The sequence below is a fragment of the Haemorhous mexicanus genome, chromosome 5 (genome assembly GCF_027477595.1).
Source record: "Haemorhous mexicanus isolate bHaeMex1 chromosome 5, bHaeMex1.pri, whole genome shotgun sequence".
NCBI classification, from domain to species: Eukaryota; Metazoa; Chordata; class Aves; order Passeriformes; family Fringillidae; genus Haemorhous; species Haemorhous mexicanus.
Window position 1 is genome coordinate 56,332,107 of NC_082345.1, and position 24,131 is coordinate 56,356,237.

A 24,131-nucleotide genomic window follows, 5' to 3' on the forward strand; every position below is an offset into this window, starting at 1 on the left:
CCTGTGCTTTCTTCTCTGTTCAATGTCATACAAATGCATTTAAAGCCCTGCAGTACTCAGGATAAACTTTTCATTCTGTTATGTCTTTCCTCTTGTTTTCCACACCATTATTTGCTGCTCTCTCCTTATGTCTCTAATTCCATCTTATCCAGTTATTATTCCTCATTCTCCATTTAACAGTCTTTGCTTCTTTTTACCTTCCTACACTTTGCATTTTTTCCTCTCATTTTTCACACTCACACTGTCATGCCTGCTTCTTTCTCCAATAAGGCAGGCTGCATTCTGTAATCCAAGGAGTAAACCTTCAAATTCCTGAGTGAGTGCTGAGTACATGATGAAAGAGACTGCAGGACTGGGCCCTAGCTTGGCAGATATATGGGAAAAGGTAGTGAAGCCAATTTTAAAGTAGTCCTATTTACTTTGGTGGTTTGTATCACTTTGGTTGACTATTAAAATGTGTATTTCTAAGGTGAGGTGAGCACCAATGGCATTGTGTAAATAAAGAATTTCAAGAACTTAGTATAAAAGACTTTATTGAGGTAATATATTACTTCCAGTTGAGAGAAATGAAGTGGCACTTTAAAATCAGTTTTACTAGCACCCTGTGTTTAGAAAAAAAACCCTTCTCTTTCTTTTTGTTTAAGCTCCTCTGCAAGCCTGGGCATGTTTGAGGCTACCAGGATCCAATTTCACGTAGTGTCCTATTTCAAATCCGGGCAAGAGCAGGCTGATTGAAAATCGTGCTGTCAGAAGTAAAACTGCCTGTGGAATGCCTTCAGTGACATGAAGATGAAAGGGAGAATGTAATATAACAGATTCTGATTTTCTTTTTTGAGGTGTGAGGCTCTGGAGCAGTGTTCTTGGATCTTGCACCATTTACCTTGATTGAACAGTGATGGTTGTAGAACAATTTTGGTGAATTTTTGTGTTCTTCAGTTAGTAGTTAACAAGTGTTGAGAAGAGGGGATGGCTGGTGTTGCTGGGGCTGTTTGGAACCAAAGCAGCAGCTGTAGGATATTTCATGGCAAGCACTGAGCCTGTAAGTCTGCATAACACCAGAATAACACAGGATTCCTAAAAATTCTTGTCAGTGAAATGCTTAGTGGTATTTTGAGATGATTGGGCTACTTCAGTACTTTGAAAACTGCTGGTGAATGTGAGCTAGTCTAACTGGTCTGTGTTTATATTGGTTTGTAGGGTCAGCCCAAACACAGATGGCAGTCTGCTTCATTTTCCCATATGTTTCTTTGCCTCTTCACTTCCCTGTCCCACAGAGGCCAAAGGATTAAAGAAAAAGAGGTCTATATGGGAATTGAGAACAGAGGGAAACAGAAATAGTGGTTTAGGACTTCAAAGGAGTAGGAAAGTGAAGGGAAAACTGAACTTGTGATCTTTGGTTAATTTTTAATTCTGGGTGTCATGGTTTATAAATGGAACAGCATTCCTCAGATAAGTGCCCCCCATATTCCCAAGACTCTTCCCAATCCAACCACTCACTTGCTCACCCTGCTTTCTTTCCCCTTCCTGCTCCAGGGGTGGAGTTGAGAATTGGAGACATAAAAGGGGGGAAATCACTGGTTGAGATAAGAAATAATTTACTGGAAACAGCAATGAGATACAAAAATGAACAGTTAGAGCAGCAGTATTAATAGCAAAAGTATACAAATAGAGGGTGATTTACATGGAAATAAGTGCTCACCAGCCAACCTGAGGTGGTGCAACCCTGAGAAAATTAACAATGGCCAATGTGCCACTCTTTTATGTGACCTGAAGCCACACTTTTCTTCCTAGAATGAGTCCCTTATTTCCAGCTCTCCACACCCCTCCCCGCCTCCCCCACCAGTGATTATGTGGATGGTATAGAATAACAACCTAGACATACCCACACAGCTCCAAGCTCTGTCCCTTCACAGCTACTGCTCTGTCCTGGATGAAACCAGGACACTGGGTAACTTAAAAACTTGGCTATGCCAGGATTATGTTGAATTCCTTGAAAACTGAGAGTAAACACTCTTCTGCTGTGTAATGCTGGTCTGTCTCTGTGCCCTGTGCTGGGTGATGCTCATGACATGGGGACCATCTTGCATTGCTGGGAGAGCACCAGGTTGCACAAATAGATCCCTTGCAAGGAGGGGGTGTGTCATGCCTTGGCTCCATTTGCTCTCAAAAGAAAGGGAGAGGCTTCAGAAAAAAAAAGTCAGTGTCCTTACACTCTGATAAAGTGCTGTCTAGAGCCAGCCAAGAGAATAGTGGTGAGCCAAGCAGAGCAGAAAGGAAGCCAATAATAAAGCTCAGGAGCTCATTCTAGAAGTGAAATCTGGTGCCTGTGGTCATGGAGGTGGAGAGGGCAGAATAGAGATGACCTAGAGACATTGAAGGTGAGGGAAGATAATGCATTGGCCAGATATTGTGTGATTCTGAGTTAATTAGAGATCTAAATACTGCAATGTTTAGAGTATTAGGTTGACATCTGCTATCACCCTAAAGTTTTTAATATTAAATTCTATATCCTGTTTGCATGTGGGCATGATCTCAGTGTTGTAATGTCTTCACTGAAATGTGAAGATCCATTCTCAAAATCAAGCTCAAAAGGCAGTGTGTAGTTTATCTTATGTGCTCCATCCTATCAAGGGTGCTGTGCTTGTTAGCTCAACAGCTGGATAGAAGTTCCATGGGCATGTAAAAGTCTATATGAAAAGTATCTGCTCCATATGTTACATATAGCTGAGGGCTCAGGGGAATAAGGTTTGTGTCTGGGAACCGGATAGCACAGCTTTCCATCCCTGACCCAGTGCTTGCCCTTTTTAACAAACAAACAAGATCCTTCCTCAAAGAAATGTGGTTTATGATCTGTTTTTAGCTCTAGAAGCAAACATTAAAAAAAAAAATTAAAAAAAAAAAGAGGAACTCAGTATGCTCTTACCCATACTTAGAGCAGCATCAGCTTTAGGCACTGCAGAACAAGTGTCACACTTTGTTCCTTGCTGCTTTCAGAAGACATTATCTCCCTGGCAGTTGCAGTGCCAGGCCAGCATGTTACCTGCTTGCAAAATTTTGCACTTGGACACAACCGATCAGCCTGAGCTTCTCATCTATTTGAAATAATGGCATTTGAGACCTTGACCCTGAACACAGAGGTGCAGTTGCCTCAGGAGGGAGAGGGCATTTGCAGGATGGGGAGGTTGTTCATGGTTGTCCTGTTTCTGCTGGGTCATTGACCATACAAGGTGGTCTTCATCCTTTTCCCCTAAGGTGTATTGTGATTTGAAAGGCAGAAATTTTGTCATGTGAAAGGTGGGAGCAATTAAGCTAGTTCAGATTGAGACAGGATAAGAGCTAAAAGTAATCTCTTGCTGTGCTCTGTGGGTTATGGAGGGGAGAGGGAGTCCTCTCCAAAAAGAAGTTCAGGGAAGATTGATTCCTAATCCACATGGCAAGACTCTTTCTGCCAAACTAGTGGAGAGAGAAGAAACAGGAAGATTAGCCTTGTTAGACTGAAGTTAGATTATGTGACCATCCCTCTACCCACTTGCTCTGTTGTGCTCATGGTTTCTGTCATCTTTAAAGAACAATTTCTTTATGTTGCTGAAGTACTTTTTGCTTCAGGTCACTTTGGAAGTGCCTCCAGCTGTTAGAGGACCTGCAAGATGTATTGAAGTTCCTTTAGTTCAAGCAGTCCATTTTGACTGGCCTGCTGGCCAAACCCATACCATGAAAAACCAGATCCAGTGTAAGATGCTGAAAAAGAGCTGCTGTGCTATGAGCAGGAGGCAGAATGAAGAAACAAAACCAAACAAACCAAAGAAGCCTTGTGGCAGATGGTACCACCTGTGTCCATCCAAAGCAGTGTGCCATTTGAGTGGAGAAACCTGGAAAATCTGATGACTCAGTCTGAATACATAGGGAGACCGTGAGCGAGATTTCTGGCTTGTGTCCCAAGCCTCTTATGAAAACGGCTTCCAATTTTATAACACAGAAAATTGAATACAATTTGGTAGCATCATTCTCTGGCACAGTTGAACTACAGACTGAAGTGCCTGGTGTATCCATGTGAGAACTGCCACATAAGTAGTTAGATGACTCTCTGCCAGGTCCTGGGTTATGGCGGAACCAGATTTCTCAGAAACATCAGAAATAAATACATTTCTAATATTTTTAGCAAAGGATATACCTTTAATAATACCTTTAATATTGGGGGTATAGCTGGCTGGACATAACAGTTAGGGTTGATAGCATTTGATTACTTTTCCAGGCTCAGCCAAATACTAATTTCCATGCCCCTCAGTTCTGGCATTTACAAGGCTGGATGGGGAGCCAACTGTGCAAGACGTGCCTAAATTACTGTTCAGCAGTGCTTGCAGAAATGCTCGTAAGGAAGGAGAAAACATGGATATATAAAGCAAACTTCTCAGCAGGATCAAGTCTTGTTTCCTTGCTGACTACCTCCACCTCCTTCCTTCTTGGCTGTCAACAGGATGATAATGGTTTGCATTCCTTTGTACTTCCTTTTACTTCTGAATTTTCTTTTCCTTTACATGTTTAAGCTGCACCAGATCTGTTTTTCCTGTTGTTGGTAAGACACAGAAAGAAATCCACCCTTTACCTTGGTCCTACAGTCTAACTTTTTTGTCTGTCTCTTGGCTTGGCTGCTTTTCTTACACTTCCCTCCTATGACCTTCCTCAGTCCAATCCTACATTCTCCAGTTAGGCTGTATCATGCAGCTGTGCTCTAAATATCTCACCCAGCTCTTCTCCCAAATGCCTCATCTCACAATTTTGCTGAGTATACATGTTCATCCTGTACCCAGTGAGGGTTGTTCCCTCATACAGCTTTTCCCTGCAAAGAGATGAAAGTGCATAGTCTTAAAGAACATCTTCCCAAAGCAACTGCATATAAGGTATGAACACAGGAAATTAAATTCCATGGAACATTAGCAAAATAAGTTTGGTTTAGGACTGGGCATCCTCAAGAAACATGAAGGGAAAGTAAAAGTCCTGCTGATGTTTGTGTCTTACTTCCCTGAAAGCCAGTGTTATGTGAGTTAAAAAGTCCTGTTCAGTGGAGATGAGATGGCTTTGGGGAAAAGGTGGTGGATTTTGCCAGGTGTTTGGGCTCTCTTACCTGGGAACTGCCATGTGGAGGTCTTTTAGTACATGTGTTGGCTTGTGCTGCAAACTGTTTGATTGTGCATTGCTTGCTTTGCTAAAAGCAGCTGAGAATAGCTCTGTGTAAGGAACAGGTTGAGGCATACAGCACTCACTATGTCTATTGCCTGGGATATTTTTTTGAGGACAGTTGTCATCTTCACATTTATGTTGAACAATCTACATGAACCCTTTTTACCACTTTTTGGCATATACAGTGGTGTTAAAAAATATCTGATGGTATTTTATCCTTCCCTAAAGGGACAGACATTGCTCCTCTTCCATTCTTAAATGTTTGGTCAGGGGAGGTGCCAAGTACTGCCACTGCTCAGAGCATGTTCAAGCTCTGGCTAGAGGAGTACCAAGCCATACAATAACCCATCTGTAATGCTAGGCATTCTTTTGGGTAATACATCAGTTTAGCTCTCAGTTCTTCAGCAATTAGTTGTACATCTGTGAGCAACTGTCCATCTGATTTACTATCCTAGCAGCTATTGAAATAAAGAACATTGCCCCATTTAGCTTCAGGATGGAAAGTTATAGTGTGATAAAGTTGTGTTTAAAATGTAATAAAACTGACTGTATATAAACAAATTACAAGTTATATTACACTGCAGATGATCTTAAATCATATTTTAAAGTTCATAAATTTAATGTGATTGAACATAGCTTAATGCATATGAATATACTTTTAATTGTTGCCTTCTTTTATTTAGTAAGAAGATTAAACTGTCCTGGAAAATAACTTGATTATAGTGAAGAAGACTAAGTGGAAAAGTGAATGTAAGTATTTCAGAGCATGTGTCAATTATTTATGTTTGCAAACCATTGACACTGGTGATACTATAAATCAAGCTAAATTGGCAGCCACTTTTATTATGGTGAGAATGCAGGATCTGATCACTGTGCATGTGTGTGTGTATGTGTATACCATATCAATTATATGGGTCTAGGCTAATATATATCTAAATTCTTTTATTGGGGCCATGTGCCATTAGTCACTTGCATGCTTAAAAACTATTTGCAAGAAAAATGACATGAAGTTGTCACTAAGTGCCCTTAAAAAGATAAAAAAACACTACTCCCATATAAATACCCACAGGGATTCTTAAATTCAGTAATGCAGACATATTTTCCATTTCCAGAGGAATTTGGTCTAACTTGGAATAATGCAGCCCATATATAGTAATTTTTGGTATACTTGCCCTGAAGATGTGAGATTATAGTAGAAAAAGATTGCACCGTGGATTGGCAATTCAATTTAGAGTGAAATACAGCAGCTGCAAGTTCCAGGCTAAGTGCATCATTGCTCACTTGAGGTCACTTTTTCAAACCTGGAGTCAATAGTTCTCTAACAATAAGAGCTTTGGTTCATTTTCTAGAACCTCTTGAAACTGCTACTCTGCTGGGGAATACACCATTATTTTTCCTAAAGTAATTGCCTTTCTTAGCTGTATTTCATAATAATGTGAACCCCCTAACTGTGTGCCTGCACATGTGTATTTGTATGTATGTATTTGTGTATGAGGCAAAGCTGTGTCTCTGCAAGTCATTCCCCAAGAGACTTTGAGTGGCTCTGATGTGCAGGGCAGCAATACTCATGAACTCCCAGCTACCACAGATTTGTTCCAGTGTTTTTTTCATATTACATTTTTCCCACGATCTCACCTTCCTTTTCCCAGAGCTTGGAAGCAGGCAACTAAGCCTTTCCAAATGCTGAATAACGTATAGAATTAATGACTTAGATGTTAAAGAGTACAGTGATTATGTCTTAAATGTCTAACAAGCTGGGACAGTTGTAATTCTAGCCTTTCAGGTTTTACTAACTTGTCTTCAATAACTGCTGGCTGACCAGTAGCACTGAAAACTGCAGGAGCTGCATATAGCATTGCAAAGTGCTGTCTGGTTTATGTAGAGTTGGCTACTGAGATAAGATTGCTTGAAATGAAGATGGTCAGATTTGACAACATTGTACCTAAGTTGAAGATTTACAGATTAGGCAGTGCATTGATTCCTTCCATTACTAGTATCTAGCCCAGTCTGAAATGTATGTAGGCTTATAAAATATAAAATCAAGTCCTTTAAATGTGTATTGAGCAAAACAATGCAGTTTGAAGTAATTTACTAAGACAACTTTAGTTGCCTCAAGATCCTAAAAATACATTTCAAATGACCCTGTTCAGGCCAGTGACACTTCCTGAACTATCCCATGTGTATGACAAGTTTGTACACATAGAAGTTTTTTGTCAGTTGCTTTCACATTTTTCTCACCACTCCATCTTCAACTGTTACTTCTGGGAAATTCGGGAAGGGTTATCTTTAGTTACAATTTTTTTGTGAAATAAGCAGAATATTGTTGTTTTTTTCTTTGTAGTTTTTAAGGGCCAGTTTAGCAGAAGAGCACAATTTGAGTGTCAGTTGAGCTATAAAAGATATCTGTCCAGTTAAAATGTCATTTCATGTATGTCTGTGGAAACAACTAAAAGACATGGAGTAGAGCTGCATTTTAGGAAGCTGAGCAGTATAATATTGGCAATGTGATTATTAGCTGATCCCGAAACTGGCAGAGGACTAAACACATCCTGCTGCAGAGATGGATGCTAGCATTTTGTCCTTCATGTAACATAAATATCATCTCTAGTAGATGTTATTTTTCTGATATTTTGATTTTGTGCAAATGTAGTCTGAGCTCCTAAATGTAAACCTTATTTTTGATCTGGCTCTTACAGGTATCAGACATTAAAATTAGAGATTTATCCTTCTAAACATCAGTCATTTTCAAAAATTAATTGGCCTCACATTGGCTGAGCTTTTTGCAGTAATACCAAATCAACAAGTTTTTGTGGAGAGCAGAAAATACCTTTTCATATACACTTTTGGTTTTGTATCTCAAAAGTGGCTGTAGAGTTATTCTCATTTACAAAGACAGCAGAGCTGAAGGGAGGGATCAGAGGACACCATGGGAACCAAGAGGAGCAGTGGCTTTACCTGCAGCCACTCACAAACTGGAGGTAGAGCCCTGAATCTCTGAAATCCATCACTTGCTCTTATAATCATCCATTTTGATGGGTAGCACATCTGGAAATATTTATTAAAAATTTTGGTTTAGTCAAAATTGAAAATTAAATTTGAAACTTGAGCTTGAATACATTGTAATTGTTTGTCAGAATAACTGGTAAAATTTTGGCTTTGATTACCCATAAAGCCAGAAGGTGGAATAAACTTGCTCTTCCTCATTCTCATCCAATGAAATTTTGGACTGACCTTTCAAATAGATGAAAGACCAAGCTGGAATGCAGGATAAACCCAGTGAAGTGTTGGCTTGCTGTGTTTCTTTACCTCCCAAAGGAGAGAAAAGAAATGGAGAGAGTGAGGGTTTTGTTCCACTCAAAAATAAGGAGAGGCCAGGAAAAACATAAAATGGACTGGTGGAGATGATGAAAAGCCAAATGTGTTGAATTATGCTGATGATACATCAAAATCATCTTGAGGCAGGGACTGCAAGGAGGAGGAAGGAGAGCGTGTACCTTAGGGAATCAGGAGCAGGCACCATCAAGTAGAGCACAGGCAAGAGTGCACAGGATGAGGGGAAGAACACTCAGCCCTGATTAGATACCAAAATTAGGTTCTTGCTGCACATTTTGTAATCTGCGATCCCAGGAACGAGTTCTTAATGTAGCACTGAGTGTTTTTTCACTGTTCTCAGCAGTATTCCTTATGTAAAATGTGTGCACTGGCATCATAAATAGCCTGATTCAAACACCCTTGTGAAGGGTGAGGACCCCATCACGTCATGTGCTGTCACTAAGCTCTGCTAGCTGGTGGGCAGGTTCTTCCTGGAAAGTCTACAGAGATGCTTTTTAGACTTCTAGAATTATAAAATATTTTCTCAAAACCAGTGCCCATCTCAAAAATGTCCATCTTAGTTTCAGGATCCAGGTGACTATTGTAAAATTAATTATTGTTTCTAAGAGCTTGGCTCCTATATTGTAAATGCTACAAATAATTCTCAGCAATATTTGGATGTGGTAAATAAAGCATAGAGGCACACTTGATAATAAGGAGAAAAATAAATATTTAGGAGTTAGTAGTTCGTTAAGTCATGTCTATGCTGTGCATGAAATGAGGCAGGGAAAAGGAGGAAGAAGTCTCCCATTATAGAGACTATCATGAAGGAGTCACATAAGGAGATTTAATTCTATGCATGACAATCAAGCAGACTTAAGTCCCTCTAAGAATCACCTCTAAGACACTTCTTTAGATCCATAAGATTTAAGTCACCAAAACAGGTAAAAATTGTTCCGTATTTTCTGCATGCTTTGGGCTGTGGGCAAGGACATGACATTGCAAAATGTTCCCACAGAATTTCTGCCCTGTCACACTGAAGCCCTAAAAGGCAGGCAAGGGCACTACACATGGGTTGCATCTGTCTTCATGCATGTGGTTTCTGGCATCTCTTCCAGTACCTACATCCTGTCTTTTTTCTTTCCCTCCATCTCGGGAATTCCCTGTGTTGCCTGGCTAACTTTAAGGAGAATCCTTCAGCTCCAGGAGAAATTACATCTGTGCACTACCAGCATGAGTAGCCTGTGACACCAGGTCAGGCTGTAACCACCAGCAGTAACAACCACAGGAAAGCCCTGCATAATGATCTCTCCAGGGTGTGTAGAGCACACTTATTTATTGTTGTTGTTTCCTCACATGCTATCAAATACAATCTTTTATTTCCCTCTAACCTGAGTTTATATTCACTGGGTCATGTAAAGGCCAAATGTCATGCCTTTGCTGCTAGATCCTTGCAATGAGAGTGCCCATGGTGGAAGTCCTGCCCTCATCCTGCCCTTGTCGAGCATGGAGTCACTGGGAGAGAGCTGGCTCCACAGGCAAACCTTGGCTCTCCACTTTTCTCTAGCAGAAGCCTACAGGGTGACCCATCTAACAAAAGCTTTGCACAGCTTTGTACATATTTCATATCACTAGCTGCAGATAAACTGTAATAGAGTTTTGCCCATATGTTGGCACCTTTCCCTCTATAGAGAAATGAGGCCACACTTTAACAGTAGTTGCAGACTTGAATATCTAAGATGTTATGTACTTCTCATACTTCACTTTGAGACTTGTCTGGTAAAAAACATTGTAGGTTAGTTATAAAAATGTGGTTTATTGGAGGGTATGAGTGACCTTTCTCCCTAATCCAGTTAACACCTGACTAAGTCTACAGGTTTGGCTGGAAGACCCACAGGAGAGAAGATTCTTGCAACAAAACACAGTCATTTATTTAGAGGCATTCATTCTTCCTCCTTGAAGCACAGACCCACATGTCAGTCTTCTTTCTCATGTTTCTCTGAAATTATCTCCTGGGGAATATGTAGGAAAACAAACAGTAGATTCTTTTCCATTTTAGGAGAGGGATGGAGACAAATTCAACTTCAAAATACTTGGTATTTTAAATGCAAAATGTTCCTTCCTTAATTAATACTTGGCAAAGCATTTTAAAGATCAAAGTGTCAATATTAGCTAATTCTCATGACACACCTGTCAGGTAAGTAAAAATTATATCCATTTATAGCCCAGGAAGCTAAATACTGTCTAACATCAGCATTTTCACAGTTGCTGCCTAGTTAATTTACTGAAATGAGAAGTCTAATTCTCAAAGGTTCTTCATATTCTTAGTTGTCCTAAATTATGCTTAGAACTCCAGAGTACTCACTCTTTTGAAACTGAGTGCAAGAATTTTGGTGCAGAAACATGGGGATGTATGGATGCTGAACCTGAGGCATCCACACTTAAAAGACTTTTTCAAAACTTAAGCAGCCCTAAAAAGCCTAAAGCTGGAACCCACATGTTGTCAATTCCCAGGCTGGGCTCAGGTCCCTGCACTGCCCAGCTCTCATACCTTGAGGCAGAGTTGTTTCTCAGTGGAACTGAAAAAAGTATGAGGTACAGGTAGTCTTGGGAGGATCATTCTTCAAAGATGTTTTTTCTTTTTTGCAGGAGACATGTATAGAAGGAGTTTTTAGAGAGGGAGAGGGTGCTTGAAGTGGAAAGAAAAATGGTCTGTGACAGAAATTAATTCTTCTACCTCCTGCTGTTGCTTCCATTAGAGATGCAGGTTATCTTGTTATTTCTGTCATGGCTCTCTCTCCTTTTGTTACAGCATCAGCAGAGTGGTATAATTGGGCTGGAGGACAAATTTTTTGCTGGTCTATTGAGCAACGACTGAAAGGGAGAGGAGATTTTGAACAATTGCTGTCTCCCCTTCAGTGTGCAGTGCAACTTGTTTCCAAATGGTGTTTTAGTTGGAGTGGTGGTGATTGTCAAGTGCCTTGCTTTGTCTGTGCAAACAGTTTTTGTAACCTGTTTGCTCCATTTGGTGTGGCAATGCCCAGCCCTGAATGCAAGACAAAACTTAAGGATGGCGTCACTCCATCCCAGTCTGTTCTCCCTCCTGCAGGAGCAGGTGGGAATGTACAAAACCCTAGCCAGAGGCTGTCGATGACTTGGCACTTCAAGGAGGGAAAAGGCTCGGCTACAAAAAGGGGTCTCAAGGGATTGAACAGCCTGGAGCAGGCGTGCATGGCTGAATTAGGAGTTGGAATTGTTTGGCTTTCAAATTCAGAGAACTTGTTTGCTGTCTTGGCCCTGCTCAAAGTGAGTAAATGCTACTGCTAATGACAAGGCCCAATAGAGGAGGAGTGAAGGATTAAAAACACCAAATGATGACTCACCCTCCCCTCTCCCCCTTCCCCAGTTTCAGTCCCCACTAAACCACTTTACCTTACTAAACCCCGGTGGCATTTTGATTATAAATAATCATGTGTTTGAAATGTTAAAATGTGTGGGCAGGGATTAAAAGGATATGTGATGCTACAGCATTAAAACAGTGCAAACCTCTGCAAGGGAATTATGAAGGAAAATTATTTTTGGCAAGGGCTGCTGCATCCTGGAGAGATCAAGAGAAGGCAAAAAGCAGTTTACCCAAGTCTAGCAAAACCAAGTAGAAAAGCTGGGTGCAGTAAAATAGGGCTTCACATCAGTTCTTTGCCATATTAAAGCTGAATCTGAGGTTTTGGGGGGATGCAAAAAGGAGATTCATTGACCAATTTCTGTCAAAGGTACCAGCCTAAATTGTTGTCTTTTTCTTACTGTAAAGGTTGGTGAGTACAACTGCATGATTGTCACCCACACTATAATAGGTTTCTTCCTTCTCCTAGCATGCAATGGGAATGGTAACATAACTCTCAAATCAATGTGTCAGCCAGTGGTATTTTACAGAATAAGCAGGTTGAGTTGCCCATTTGGGATATTATTCTTTACTCTCAAAGAAGTGAGGATATTGGCATCAAGTTTCTTGTTGTGTCTGGCAACAAAAATTGAGAATTGTCCCTGCTTAGAAAAGCAAATGCATTACAGATTTAGAGGGAACTGTTGCAAATCAGTTTTCAGCATTGACTTTAGCATTGATTGTGCAGCTTGAGTATAATTTTTAGTGTCATTCTCAGATGATACATTGGCTTTGTCTCCATAAACCTTTGGTTCTTGGACAAAGTAAGCCTTTTCTATGGAACTGTTGAATTTGAGTATGTGAAATCAGCTTCCTCACCTCACTTCTTAATTGCAGGTGAGTGAACAAAATACCAGTGTGAACAATACTGGTGTCAACAGGCACAGATAAGGGCATTGTCCTGCTGCTCTTCTTGCTGATGATCTTGCTGCTGTTCACTTGTCTGTACAGAGGAAGCCTCTGAATGCTATGCCTGTAGGAACTGTGCAATTACTAATAAAGAAACAGTTTTTAGAAGGCCCCATTCATTTCGTGTCTAATTAATTTTTGAGACACACTCTGAGCCTACAGAACCTAGGGAGCAGGGCTTTGAGCAGAACTCCTTGGGGAAGGCAGGATAGTGCCACTCCTTCACCTTAGCTTCCTTCTGCCCTGCCCACTGCAGCAGCAGCCCCTGCTGCTGCCAGCTCCCTACACTGGGAGGGCTTTGCACTCTTCCACGTGGCTTCTAGACCAGGCTTCTGCAAAAGTGCATTTGAGACCTTCATGCTGCTGATCCCCTGGCTTTGGTGCCAGGGCAGCCTGGCTGCAGGTGTGTTAGGGGTCTCTTCATCGTATGGGACTTCTGCTCCATTCCTGCAGTGCATCCTCCTGCTTTGTCATAGCAATGATGTTGTTTAAGCAGTTGTCTTAGATAAACTGGTCACTTTGCTAAATGAAAATGATTTGGTTAATGCAATGTTTTGTATAGAATATACCATCTCCACTGCTCTTAACCTTTGCTGTTACTTTTGTGCTAGCAAACATGAAAAAATACCTTGTGCATTCAGGATGTTACTTTTTTAATGCTAAATTTTTAATTTATATGAAATCTGTTTATAAGCCTAACTTGTTTTCTTGTTTTGTTTTTCTCCCTCCTTTAAAGCATTTAAACATATTACTTGAACCTTCATAATAATCTTTAATTAGTGTTGTATTTAATATTATATTTAATTAAGGGATTTAACAAGGATAAAAGTAAAAATTAAATACCAAGACAACTTGCTTGCCTAATAATTTTTTAGGAGGCAAGCCTCAACCATATTTGATTCAATTCTTGTAGTGAAATTGACGTATTTAAAAATAACCATTCCTTTGGACAGCTAGGCAATATTCTGGTGTACTGTTACTGCAGCACTCAATTTGATCAAGCTGACATGACAATGTCATGAAATAATGTCAAGATGCAAACATATCTACATTTAGGTAGGAAATTTCTCCTTGTCAGTCAGTAAGCCAATGACTTTGTAAACAAAAGTCTTGTTTATCTTTGCTGGTTTTCCTTAAAATGGCATGACTTAAATTTGTTACTAGTTAACTGAATCGTATCAAATTACAGTTGCTGGGAACTTACCACTTTGTGAAACATTGCAACTCTTGTTTGTACACAGACAGTGTTTCCTTAAAAATGGATCTGGAAATTTCCAGACAATGAGTGGACCTGCCATGGTTTTTAAGAAGCATGGCTTTTAGTGCTTGAGGTTTCTGTTTTGGTTTTGGGTTTTTTTTCTTTCTTTGTTTGTTTTGTTTTGTTTTTCAACCTTGAAGTTGCCAGCTAACAACTTTGGCCTTGGCATCCTCTGCATCAGTTTACACCCAAAAATCATCAGCTACTGGCCATTTTTCTCTTCAGGGTACTCAGAGAAGAGAAAAGGATCACAGTACCATTTCCATTGTAATGAGCAGAAACACAAAAACATAGAGTACAGCTGGTATCAGGGGTGGTGAGCAGATTCCTCAAGTCCTCTTGCACTTTTTACAGCCAACATCTTTGTAAAACATAAGCTATATTATTCTTTACAGAAGACACTGGGAAAGTTCAGTCCCGGTTCTGCAGTGGCATTGGTTGCCAGTGCATCATCAGAAATATCCAGAAACTGAATGACTGTAGAAAGCTCTTCTTGGCTGCAAAGCCAAGAAGATCCTGTTCTAAGGCTGGAATGGTTCTAGGAAAGAAATGTGGTCAATTGAGCTGATTCATTACACTTGCCAGGTTTTCCATACCTTTGCGTGAATCAGGCCATCCATCCATATGTGAATTCTTTAGCTGATTGCCTTGAAAAATGTATTGGATAACACAAGTTTATAGTGGTCCAATCTGCAGGACATAGATTTTATCTGGGGTGTAAATATTTGTGGTGCTACCCTGACTCTGCTTTGCCAGAAGTGTATGCTTCCTGCTTGAGCTGCCCCATGTGGGAATGTTCTACCTGTTTGCATGATTACAGATTTTGCCTAAAGGAGCATTATGCAAAGAAGTTATCTCTCCTGAGGGAAGTGTATGTGAGCAAAACTTTTACAGCTCCAGGACAAGCTATGCTGAGAGAAATTGTTCTTTGAAAATATGTCTTTGAAGTATATATAGGACCAGAAGGAAAAGAACAAGTAAATGATGTAGATGGGGAACGGAAACAAAAAAAAGCATATAAAGGAAAATGTTCCAAATATATCTATTTTGCACAACCTGAGCAAAACTGAATGTGTTAACATTATTGTAACTAAATGAGGTAACCTGAAAATAGTAATCTTATACAAAGGCAGGTGTTCATTCTCATGAAAGAAGAATGAACAGAGATGACAATTTTGCCCAGAAAGTCCATCTGTTGTCTTTGACAAGGTAACAGGGAGAGTTTTTTTCTTCAGTTGCAGTAAACCTACTGAAGGTTTCTACTTCATTGGTGTCAGGATGTGTTTATACACACACCCACTTTCTTAGGTTCCAGTCCACCCTAGTACTTCCATCAGTGCTGTGAGTATGGCTGCAACCAAACCTCAAGCCCTAATCAAGAGCTGAAAACTAAACTGGCCAGAAGTTGAAAAATGGGTTGTTCCCGCTAGAACAGCTCCATGAGTGTTTTCTCACCACCTTTTGCATGCCACTACCAGCCCAGATGTTAGGCAAAGTATAACATCCACCCAAGATTTTTCTTCTAAATGAATGGCAGGAATGTGTGGAGAGAGGGGCAAGCTGCTTACTTTCATATTCACTAGATAAACTGAAACTGACCTTGTGGGAGAATAGAGAAAAAATAAAGTTTCCCAAGTGAGATGTTTGGCATGGTCTGATCTTGCTTAAGCAGCTGACAGGACTGCCTTGTGGCCCAGTTGCTGACTAGCAGAGGAGAGGAAAGGCAAGTGGTGAGGGAAAGAGGAGGCACATCCAATGTTTTGCAACACATGATTTTGAAGCAAGCATCTCTGCAGTGATGCTTCTTGTCTCGTTCTGCCAACTCCTTCACTGAAGTTGAACTGCGTTTATCATCTTTGGCATTCATCTAATAAATCTAACATTCTTGGGCAAGGTAAATATTTGACAGCTCCTGTGTGCCTAATTTGTCCCCATGCTTTCAAGATTTGCAGTATCCTTGTAAAATATTGTCATACAAATAGTGGGTGGTAGAGTTCATGCTGTTACAGTAAGTAAAGTGAGCATTTTAAGTAAATTCCCTAAGCGTATGCACATTACAGCATACAACTGTGTTTTCTGGAGTGGCTGAGATTCCATTCACCAGCACTGGCAAAGGCATAAGCATCTAAGAGATGGAAATTAGTACAAATTGATCTCTTAAGAGCAAATTTTATTTAAATTCTTGCCTGTCAGTGAGTGGTCTTGATGATTTTGTTCATGACAAGTTTGCTTTCATTAAGGGGTAAAATGCGCAGTATAATACCTATATAAAGAGTATGTTAAGCTGTTAAATGCTGCTTCCACAAGTAATCCAAGATTTTCTAGCTTTTGCTTTAATTTGAAGTCTGCTTGTCGGTCTTCATCTTTATTCATGGTAAATAAAACCTCTTCCCTGAAGGGATCAAGGTAAGAGCCATAGTATTATGTCTATTGCAATCAGTGATTTTGTAGGGATCTTGTTAAAGTTCAAGTTCTTTCCCAGCAATTGAGCAGAAATACCAATGTATGCCAGAAAAATGCTTGATCCACTGTTAAAAGGGATCAAGAAAGCTTAAAATACAGGGAAGCTGCTCAAGGCAAGTGTCAGCACCCTTTGGAAGAGGAGCTAAAGATAAAATGATAAATACCAAAGATTGTACCTGGTTCTTTCCCTCAGCCCTTCCTCCAGTCAACGGTTGTTGGACCTGTAGTTGTTTGGAAACCAGGGTGTTTATAGCCTGGGAAAGCAGAGAATTCACTCAGTCAGTGGCAAGCAAAGAAAAATTAGGGACCAAACTCTCTAAGGGAAGAGAGAAATACATATTGAGGAAACATTTGTGCATCACACAAATGGATACTTGCAGTTTACAGTGCACAGCCCTTTCTATGTCCATTATCAATGGGTTTGTGAGAATCTGAATATGCTGAAGAAACCAAACCTCCATGAATATCCTGTCACCAGGTCACCTTCCACAGGGATGAGCATCAGGCATTAGTACAAAGGCAGCAGGTCAAGTGCTGCCCACGGTCACAAGCAACAGGCTGCACACCAGATTTTGTGAGAGGGGGTGGAGCAAACCTCTGAAGTGATTAGTGCTGTACCAACCCAGAAAGGTTTTGTGGAAAGTAAAGCAGATCTGACTGAAAAACTCCATGCTTATTTAGGAGGAGGCAGCTTTTCATGATGTGATTAAGTATTCTGTGATCTAATAGATGATGATGTGGAGAGGACAAACAAAGTCCATTGTAACAGGAGTAAGAAAGCCACATAAGAACAAAAAAAAAGAATATAATTCTGGGGAAAGAAACTGCCCTACACAAGTGGCTGAGCATTAATCCAAGCTCATTTAGGCAAAAAAGATTCTGGTGAAATCTGATAATAAGCTCTGACTGAAACATGCTGCCTTAATTGCAAAACATTGATTGATTCTCATTTAGTATTTTTTCTGGACTGTGACATATCTGACATGGCCCAGATTTTTAATTTTGATGTCTCTTCTTGATGGTTCATTTTTATGTGTATAGCCCCTATAACATTGGACTTTTGTGAGGTAGGAGTGAAAGACCATCCAACAGGTTTCTCAGCTATACATTGAGATCATACATTACTTGACATGAGGGTTGCTTTTGTGTTTGCACAAATGTAGTTTCCTTTTGTTGAAAGTGCAGTAAGAGAGTAGAACTGCCATAAGGACAGACAGATGATGTAAAGTAATTGGCAAAAAAATAAATTACTCCAATACCTAGGAATTTTTGTGTTAACTCTTTTCATAAAATAGGGAAATACAGTGCTCTAAAAAGTAAATGTTGCATTCTGGTTGTGTAGTGATCTGTTGCTGGTCTAGAGTGCTTCATTATAAAAGTAATCTGTCTCTTTTTATCTGCTTAATTATCCCTTTTCCTCTGTCTTGGCTGTAAGAATATGGATTTTTGCAGTACCAAGGTTGAGAATTTACCCTGTGCCAAATAGTGATCCATCCACAGAGACGGGGTTAGAAATTCTTGGGTTTATTCCACGGTTATTGGTTTAGAATTGGGACTATGAAAACTGCACTTCTTTCCTAAAGACCACTCAGTTCTAAGAATAACTCTTTTTCTGAAATCTTCCCTATGAAAGGATGTTCATGTGCTAATTACACATAATATCCCTGTTGCTTTTGCTTGGGTGTCATTTCTTTGTCCTGCTTTGGTTCCCTCTGAATTTTGAGCAGAGCTCTCAGGGGATAAGCGTACTGGAGATCACCATGGCAACACTCTGAAAAATGCACACTGCAGGCGCCAGGATTTGCTGCTGTATCCCTGTGAGAGCTCTGCTGATCTGCGGACTTGCAGACTTACTCAGGAGTAAGAGGGAAGGAGTCAGTGTCTGAGAGCAGCTTGTACAGTGCCTATTAAAAATGTTTCCTATGTAAATTGAGGAACTCTGGATATTGTTTGCTGATGCACAGCATTAACATAGCCTACTGATTTCCCTTAGCAGACTGTAAAACCTTCTTTTTTTATTCCACTTAATTTTCATATTAGGCTCTTAGGTCTTAGCTCTCCACATTTTCAGTCAGGACTAATGTGGGACCCGTTGCAAAGGCAAAGTTGTTATCTTGATAAAAGATGGTTGTTTTGATAAACATGTCATAAAGATTATAATGCAGAGTTTAAAAGAGGAGAGAGCTCCTATCCCCGCTGTTTCCAAAATGAAAGGTAAGGAAAAAAACAAACATTCCAGGAAGAATTATTTTATAGATGAGTGTTTCATGGCAGTGGCTAGGAGAGAATGGCTTCTCCATAGCAGTAGGAAATAACTGGATAAAAGTGTATTACCTTCCAAGACAAGAAGGGTATATTCTGACAGTGTAAGTGTGGCATTGGAGTCATGTTTTATATTCCTGAAGTAAGAAGTACACCACATCCCTGTACCTGGATGGTGCTACACTTCACGTTATTGCACGGGGAGCGCCAAGCCCATGAGAACAAAAATTCCTGAAGGAGCAGTATTCAGAACAGGAATACCCAAACCAGTTGGCAAGGAATGTTTAGGAGAAAAATGTATTTAGAACTTTCATTTGTAGGGGTTTTCCAGTCCCATTTGTGGATGCATAGAGGTCAGTACCCATGTTAAACTGAGTGAGCTCATACGCCCACTCTGAAAATGGGTTACACGTTTTCTGTCCCTCGCTGGGAAAAATGCACAAGGTGGTCCTGCACCAGGAGCACAGATCACCCACACAACTCAGTGCCCTGGAGTCAGGTTTCCTTCAGTCTGTTCCTATAAATGTAGAAGTGTTTCTTTCACAGCTCTGAATCAAAGAGCTCCACTTCAGGCTAAGGCATCAGGTAGCAAAGCATCAGAGGGGGTGCAGATGCTTTTAACAGCCTGAATTGAAATTTCCCAATACCTAAAACAAATGTTCCCACTACAGAGCTACAGTGCAAACACCACAGCATCACCCACATGCTCCTGTGCTCTGCTCCCACCAGCCAAGGGCATGTGTTTCTTTTTGAGTGTAGGTGGCCCTGGCATCTAAGTGCAGAGATCTCCACTGCTGTGTTCAAGTGCTTGAAATCTGGATTGTGTTTCTACTGGAGATAAGTATAATAATGTTTAGTCTGTGCTCCCCAGACAGGCTTGAGCTTGAGAAAAAGAGCAAAGCTGCTGAGTGCTGACAAGGTCAAAGTAAATCATATTCTGTGAAATCCAGATTTTTGGGGAATTTGGAAGGAAACAAAAGACAAGACTAATGGTATACATAGTCAGAAGCTACAAGGATGTCACTTTGGTAGTCACAAATGCACCTTAGGAGTGCTATTTTTTTTTGTTATTATAGGGCTCAGAATGGCTTTTTTCAACATGTAACTGTTAACATTAAATTGGCCAATTTCTTTCTAAGGGAAATTAATTAACTCTGAAAGAAAAAGTTATATTTTAAGTGATGCCATATATTTTAATCCATTTATAGAGAGCAGAGCTTCAGCAGATCAAGAGGTGTTGAAACATTCCTGTAAATGGTGACAGAGTCCAGCAGTCTTTAAGACTGACTAAAGAAATAGTTCAAGGGTTATTTTAATTTCCTGTTTGTCTATTTAAATGCAGTATTTAAAAAACAGGACTGGAAAGCATATTTGTGCATTTTGGAAGAGTCACATTCCCAAGATTTCATCAAGACTTTTTTAAACTTAGTGTTTTAAAAAACAGCTTACTGGGGATGATGTGGTTATAAGCAACCCCTGAACACCAAATGCAGTTGACAGGGATGCTATAAGTAAAAAAATTGTGTACCTGCATCCTGTCTTTTACTGTAACTCTAAGAGGAAAATGTGGAGGTTATGTGGGTCACCACTCTGCCAGAATATTTAGTGTAAACAGGATAAAACAACTGGGAGCTCACAGAATCTCAGTATGAACAAAGTTTTAAGAAATGCTGACTTCCTACTACAACTTCTAGCATCAGCATTAATTGAACCCAGTGTACTTATCTTCCTTTGCCCTTTTCTCTAAAATTAGATTGCATACATTTTTGCACAAGTTAATGGCACAGTTATTTGCTGCTTACCTCTACTAGGCAGAAAAAAAGCTAGTAGAAAACCAGCAGGCTCCTTTCATGTCTAAAACACAATTCTTAGAATAATGGTGAGACTATGGATACTTTCAAGTTTCTCATAGATGAGAAAGTGAGAAGTCTAGCTCAGAGAGGCTTCTGATTCCTTTCCTGTGCTGATTTGTATAGCTCTCTGGACATGTGCAATCGGTGATTCTGTCCGTTCCTGAGGGCAGAGACAGGAGGTCAAAAAGGTCTGCAGAGCCTTTCCCAGAAAAGCATGTTTTGGTGCTAACCAAGATTAATACCCAGTATTGCCTGTTGCAAGTCTGTTTGCTCCTAAAAATGTAAATCTCTTATCCTTGAGGTTCTTGCTCTAACTCATTATTTGAATGTGTCTTGACTTTGATGTGGAAAAGCAATTTCTGCCATGCATAAAGTGTTATTGCGAAAAATACATTTTACTGCTCATATTGTATAAAAATTCTTCAATTCAGCCCTATTTCACTACCTCAGCCCTGTAGTTTGTTTCTAATGTTTCTTTAACCTAGAAAATCCAGGCCTTGAAGAGAATGATGCAGTAGGCAACACTTTTAATCAGTATAGGAAATATGAAACAGCAGGGAATTAATTTCCAGCTGTGCAAACAAGAAAAAAAAAAAAAAAGGAAAAATGAAAGCTGGTGTTTTAAAAACTTCTTTCTCCTTAGATTGGTCTTACACATGGGGCTCTTAAGGTGCCACAGTTTCATACTTACCAATAACTGTTTCCTAATTCTGCTCCATTTCTGCAGCAGTATAAAATGTTGAGCTCCATGCAGGCAGTCAATTTTCAAGATCCCATGTGGACAGCAGAAGCCAGTGTGCTGTTAGTAATCTGCTAAAAGGATAGTTTTCTTCTTGTATCAATGTTTAATTGTGTGGAATCTCAAATCTTAATGGTGCCTGCATGGCTTAAATACCATTAGCATCAAGGTGTGCCAGTGGAGGTGGGAGAGCCATTCCTTTGAACAGGAAGCTAGCTTCTCTTAATTAGTCCAGATCATTGCTGAGTGGGGGGAAAAGAACTTTACCAAAATCATTTCAGGAGTAGAACTGGATACTTTCTCATAGTAGCTGTTCATCTATACTGGGGTGTTATTAAATGGCAGGTAAATGGAGTGTGTGTTTGGGGAAGGCTTGTGCTGAGGGGTGTTTCAAAAGGGACAAGGGACATGGCATTTGCTAGTCAGTCATGAGCAAGCTGGGTTTGCTTTCACATTTTGACTTTGGGCTGTGTCTGTCTGTGTTCTGGATCCCACTTGGGCCCTTGGGTCTTATCACAAGATAAAAATAGTGGTTTTCTGAAGGTGCCTAGCCCAGGGACAGAGCGAAGGCCAGCACCCTTCAGCACAGAGCTGAAGCCAGAGCTGCATCAGCTTCCAGCTTTTCTTTTCCTTTTCTTTTCCCACAGCATGGGGTACAGAAAATGAAAAATCTTACATATTTGTGCTCAGTGTACAAGGATGAAGGTCAATAGAGGGGGCTTGCCCTTGGAGGCAATGAAAGCATAGGGTCAGTGAATGGTTTTATGGATAGCCAGGGGTGGGAAAGACAGGTGGAGCATCTGTGCTGTGGGTCAGGGAGGTGATTGGAAACAAGGAAACAGCATTCAAAATGCAGCTTACCTGGAGTTCTGTGTCCAGCTCTGAGGTTTACAGTACAGACATGGACCCATTAGAATAGGTCCAGAGGAGGGCCACAGAAATGGTCAGAGGGCTGGAAAGACAGGCTGATTAAGTAGGGACTGCTTAGCCTGAAGGAGAGAAGGCTCCAGGGCTACTTTACAGCAGCCTTCCAATAAATAAAGAGGGGTCAAAAGAAAGAGAAAGACATGGCCTGTAGTGACAGGATAAGAGGAAACAGTTTTAAAGTGAAAGAAGGTAGGTTTAGATTGGGTATATGAAAAAGAAATCTTTTTCTGGGAGTGGGGAGACTGGAATAGGCTGCCCAGAGGAGCTGTGGATCCTCCATCTCTGGAAGTGTTCTAGACCGTGTTGAATGAAGCTTTGAGCAGTATGGTCTATTGGATCATGTCTCTACCCATGGCAGGAGGAATGGACTAGGTGGTCTTTGAAGCTCCCTTCCAACCCAGACCTGGCATCCTGTCCAAAATAAAAAGCATTAGAAGAGATTTTTAGCACTGGCAGGTTTAGTATAAAAGTTTCAGTGCAATTAGGCAGGCTTAAAAAGGCTTTTGAAGAATGACTTACCAGAGTAGGCAAAACTAATACTCAGACCCTTTCAGACATGCCAGGAACAAAAAGCTCAGTGTAGGGCCAACTGGTGGCTGGGATTTGAAAGGGTGCTCAGATAGGATGAGGGCCTTACAAACATTTCATTCATTCTTGCTGCATCCTGTTCCCTCTGGAAGAGGTCAGGGTTTTTTCGCAGTGAAGTCCTTTGGGTGGCTGGGACAGGGAAGCACGGGCACAGGCCTGCTTGAAAACCTCAGTGGGAAGTGACCATGTGATAGATCTCGTGTTTATACAGAGAGAAGGTTAGTTAATACACACAAAAAGAAATGTCTGTAAGTATCCAGCACTGCACAGAAGAACTAAGACCATTTTCCTCCCTCTACTGTTCACTGGGCTCTGACATCAAGGATTTATTATGCAGGAATATAATTTTGCTAGTAATGGTCAAGTCCCAATTAAGAAGTGACTTATTTCTATGTGACCATGCTATTATTCACTGTCCTCTTTCTTCTCACTCTGTCTTCCATTAAAAAACTAGAAGCCGTGACAAATAACTTAGGGATAGTGCAAAACATCTGAAATCCTTCCATAAGAAATGGTATTTGACAATTCCCCAGTATGAAAAAGAAGTTGTGAAAGTAGCACAGTCCTGATTCCTTATTTACCTATTTGTTGTTCAAATAAATAGGGTCCAGCTAAGATATAGACAATTAGGAATAGAAGGCAGCAGGTTAGAAAGCTGTTTATTTCCAGGCATCTTTTTGAAAGAAGCAGTCTTACATGAGACCTCACAAATGTCACCTGCTGTGGTATGAAGGGAGCACCACACATTTGGTTGTTTCATAGCTGGATGTAGTACAGTCCAAAACTATTCTTGAAAGCTTCCAGTCATTAAATTTGCTAAATGACATAAAGCTTTTTTCAACAAATGGTACTCCTGCTTCAGTTAGCTGGCCAGCATCCAAACCTAATAATTGCCTTCTGCCTATCTAAATTGCTCTGTTTATTTAATTGGACAAGGTTATATGTCAAAAGATGTGTTGGATAGGGTTGGTGATGCTAGGACAATAGGTATTATGTCACCCAATTCATTCAGCACAGATCACAGGGATTTTGTGCAAATCACTCTGAAGCTTGCAAAGGACTTCATAAATCAAATAGCAGTTCCAGTTAGTTGAAATAAAGCATTATTAATAAAAGGGCTGGCTGATCCCTGTCAGGCTACCTAGATCCCTGTGGGAATTTTATATGAATATTGATACAGGACTCCACAATGTATAAGAGAGT

The 24,131-nt window shown here is 40.3% G+C and overlaps 1 protein-coding gene across 5 annotated transcripts in view; it reads left to right on the forward strand.

Moving 5' to 3' along the window:
- Positions 1–24,131, forward strand: part of PLXNB2 (plexin B2) — a 252,813-nt gene that overhangs the window by 130,962 nt on the left and 97,720 nt on the right. For all 5 annotated transcript variants that reach the window (XM_059847228.1, XM_059847233.1, XM_059847230.1 and 2 more), the window contains one exon: positions 5,862–5,928. The gene's annotated coding sequence lies outside the window, so the exon portion shown is untranslated. The remainder of the gene's footprint in view (positions 1–5,861; positions 5,929–24,131) is intronic.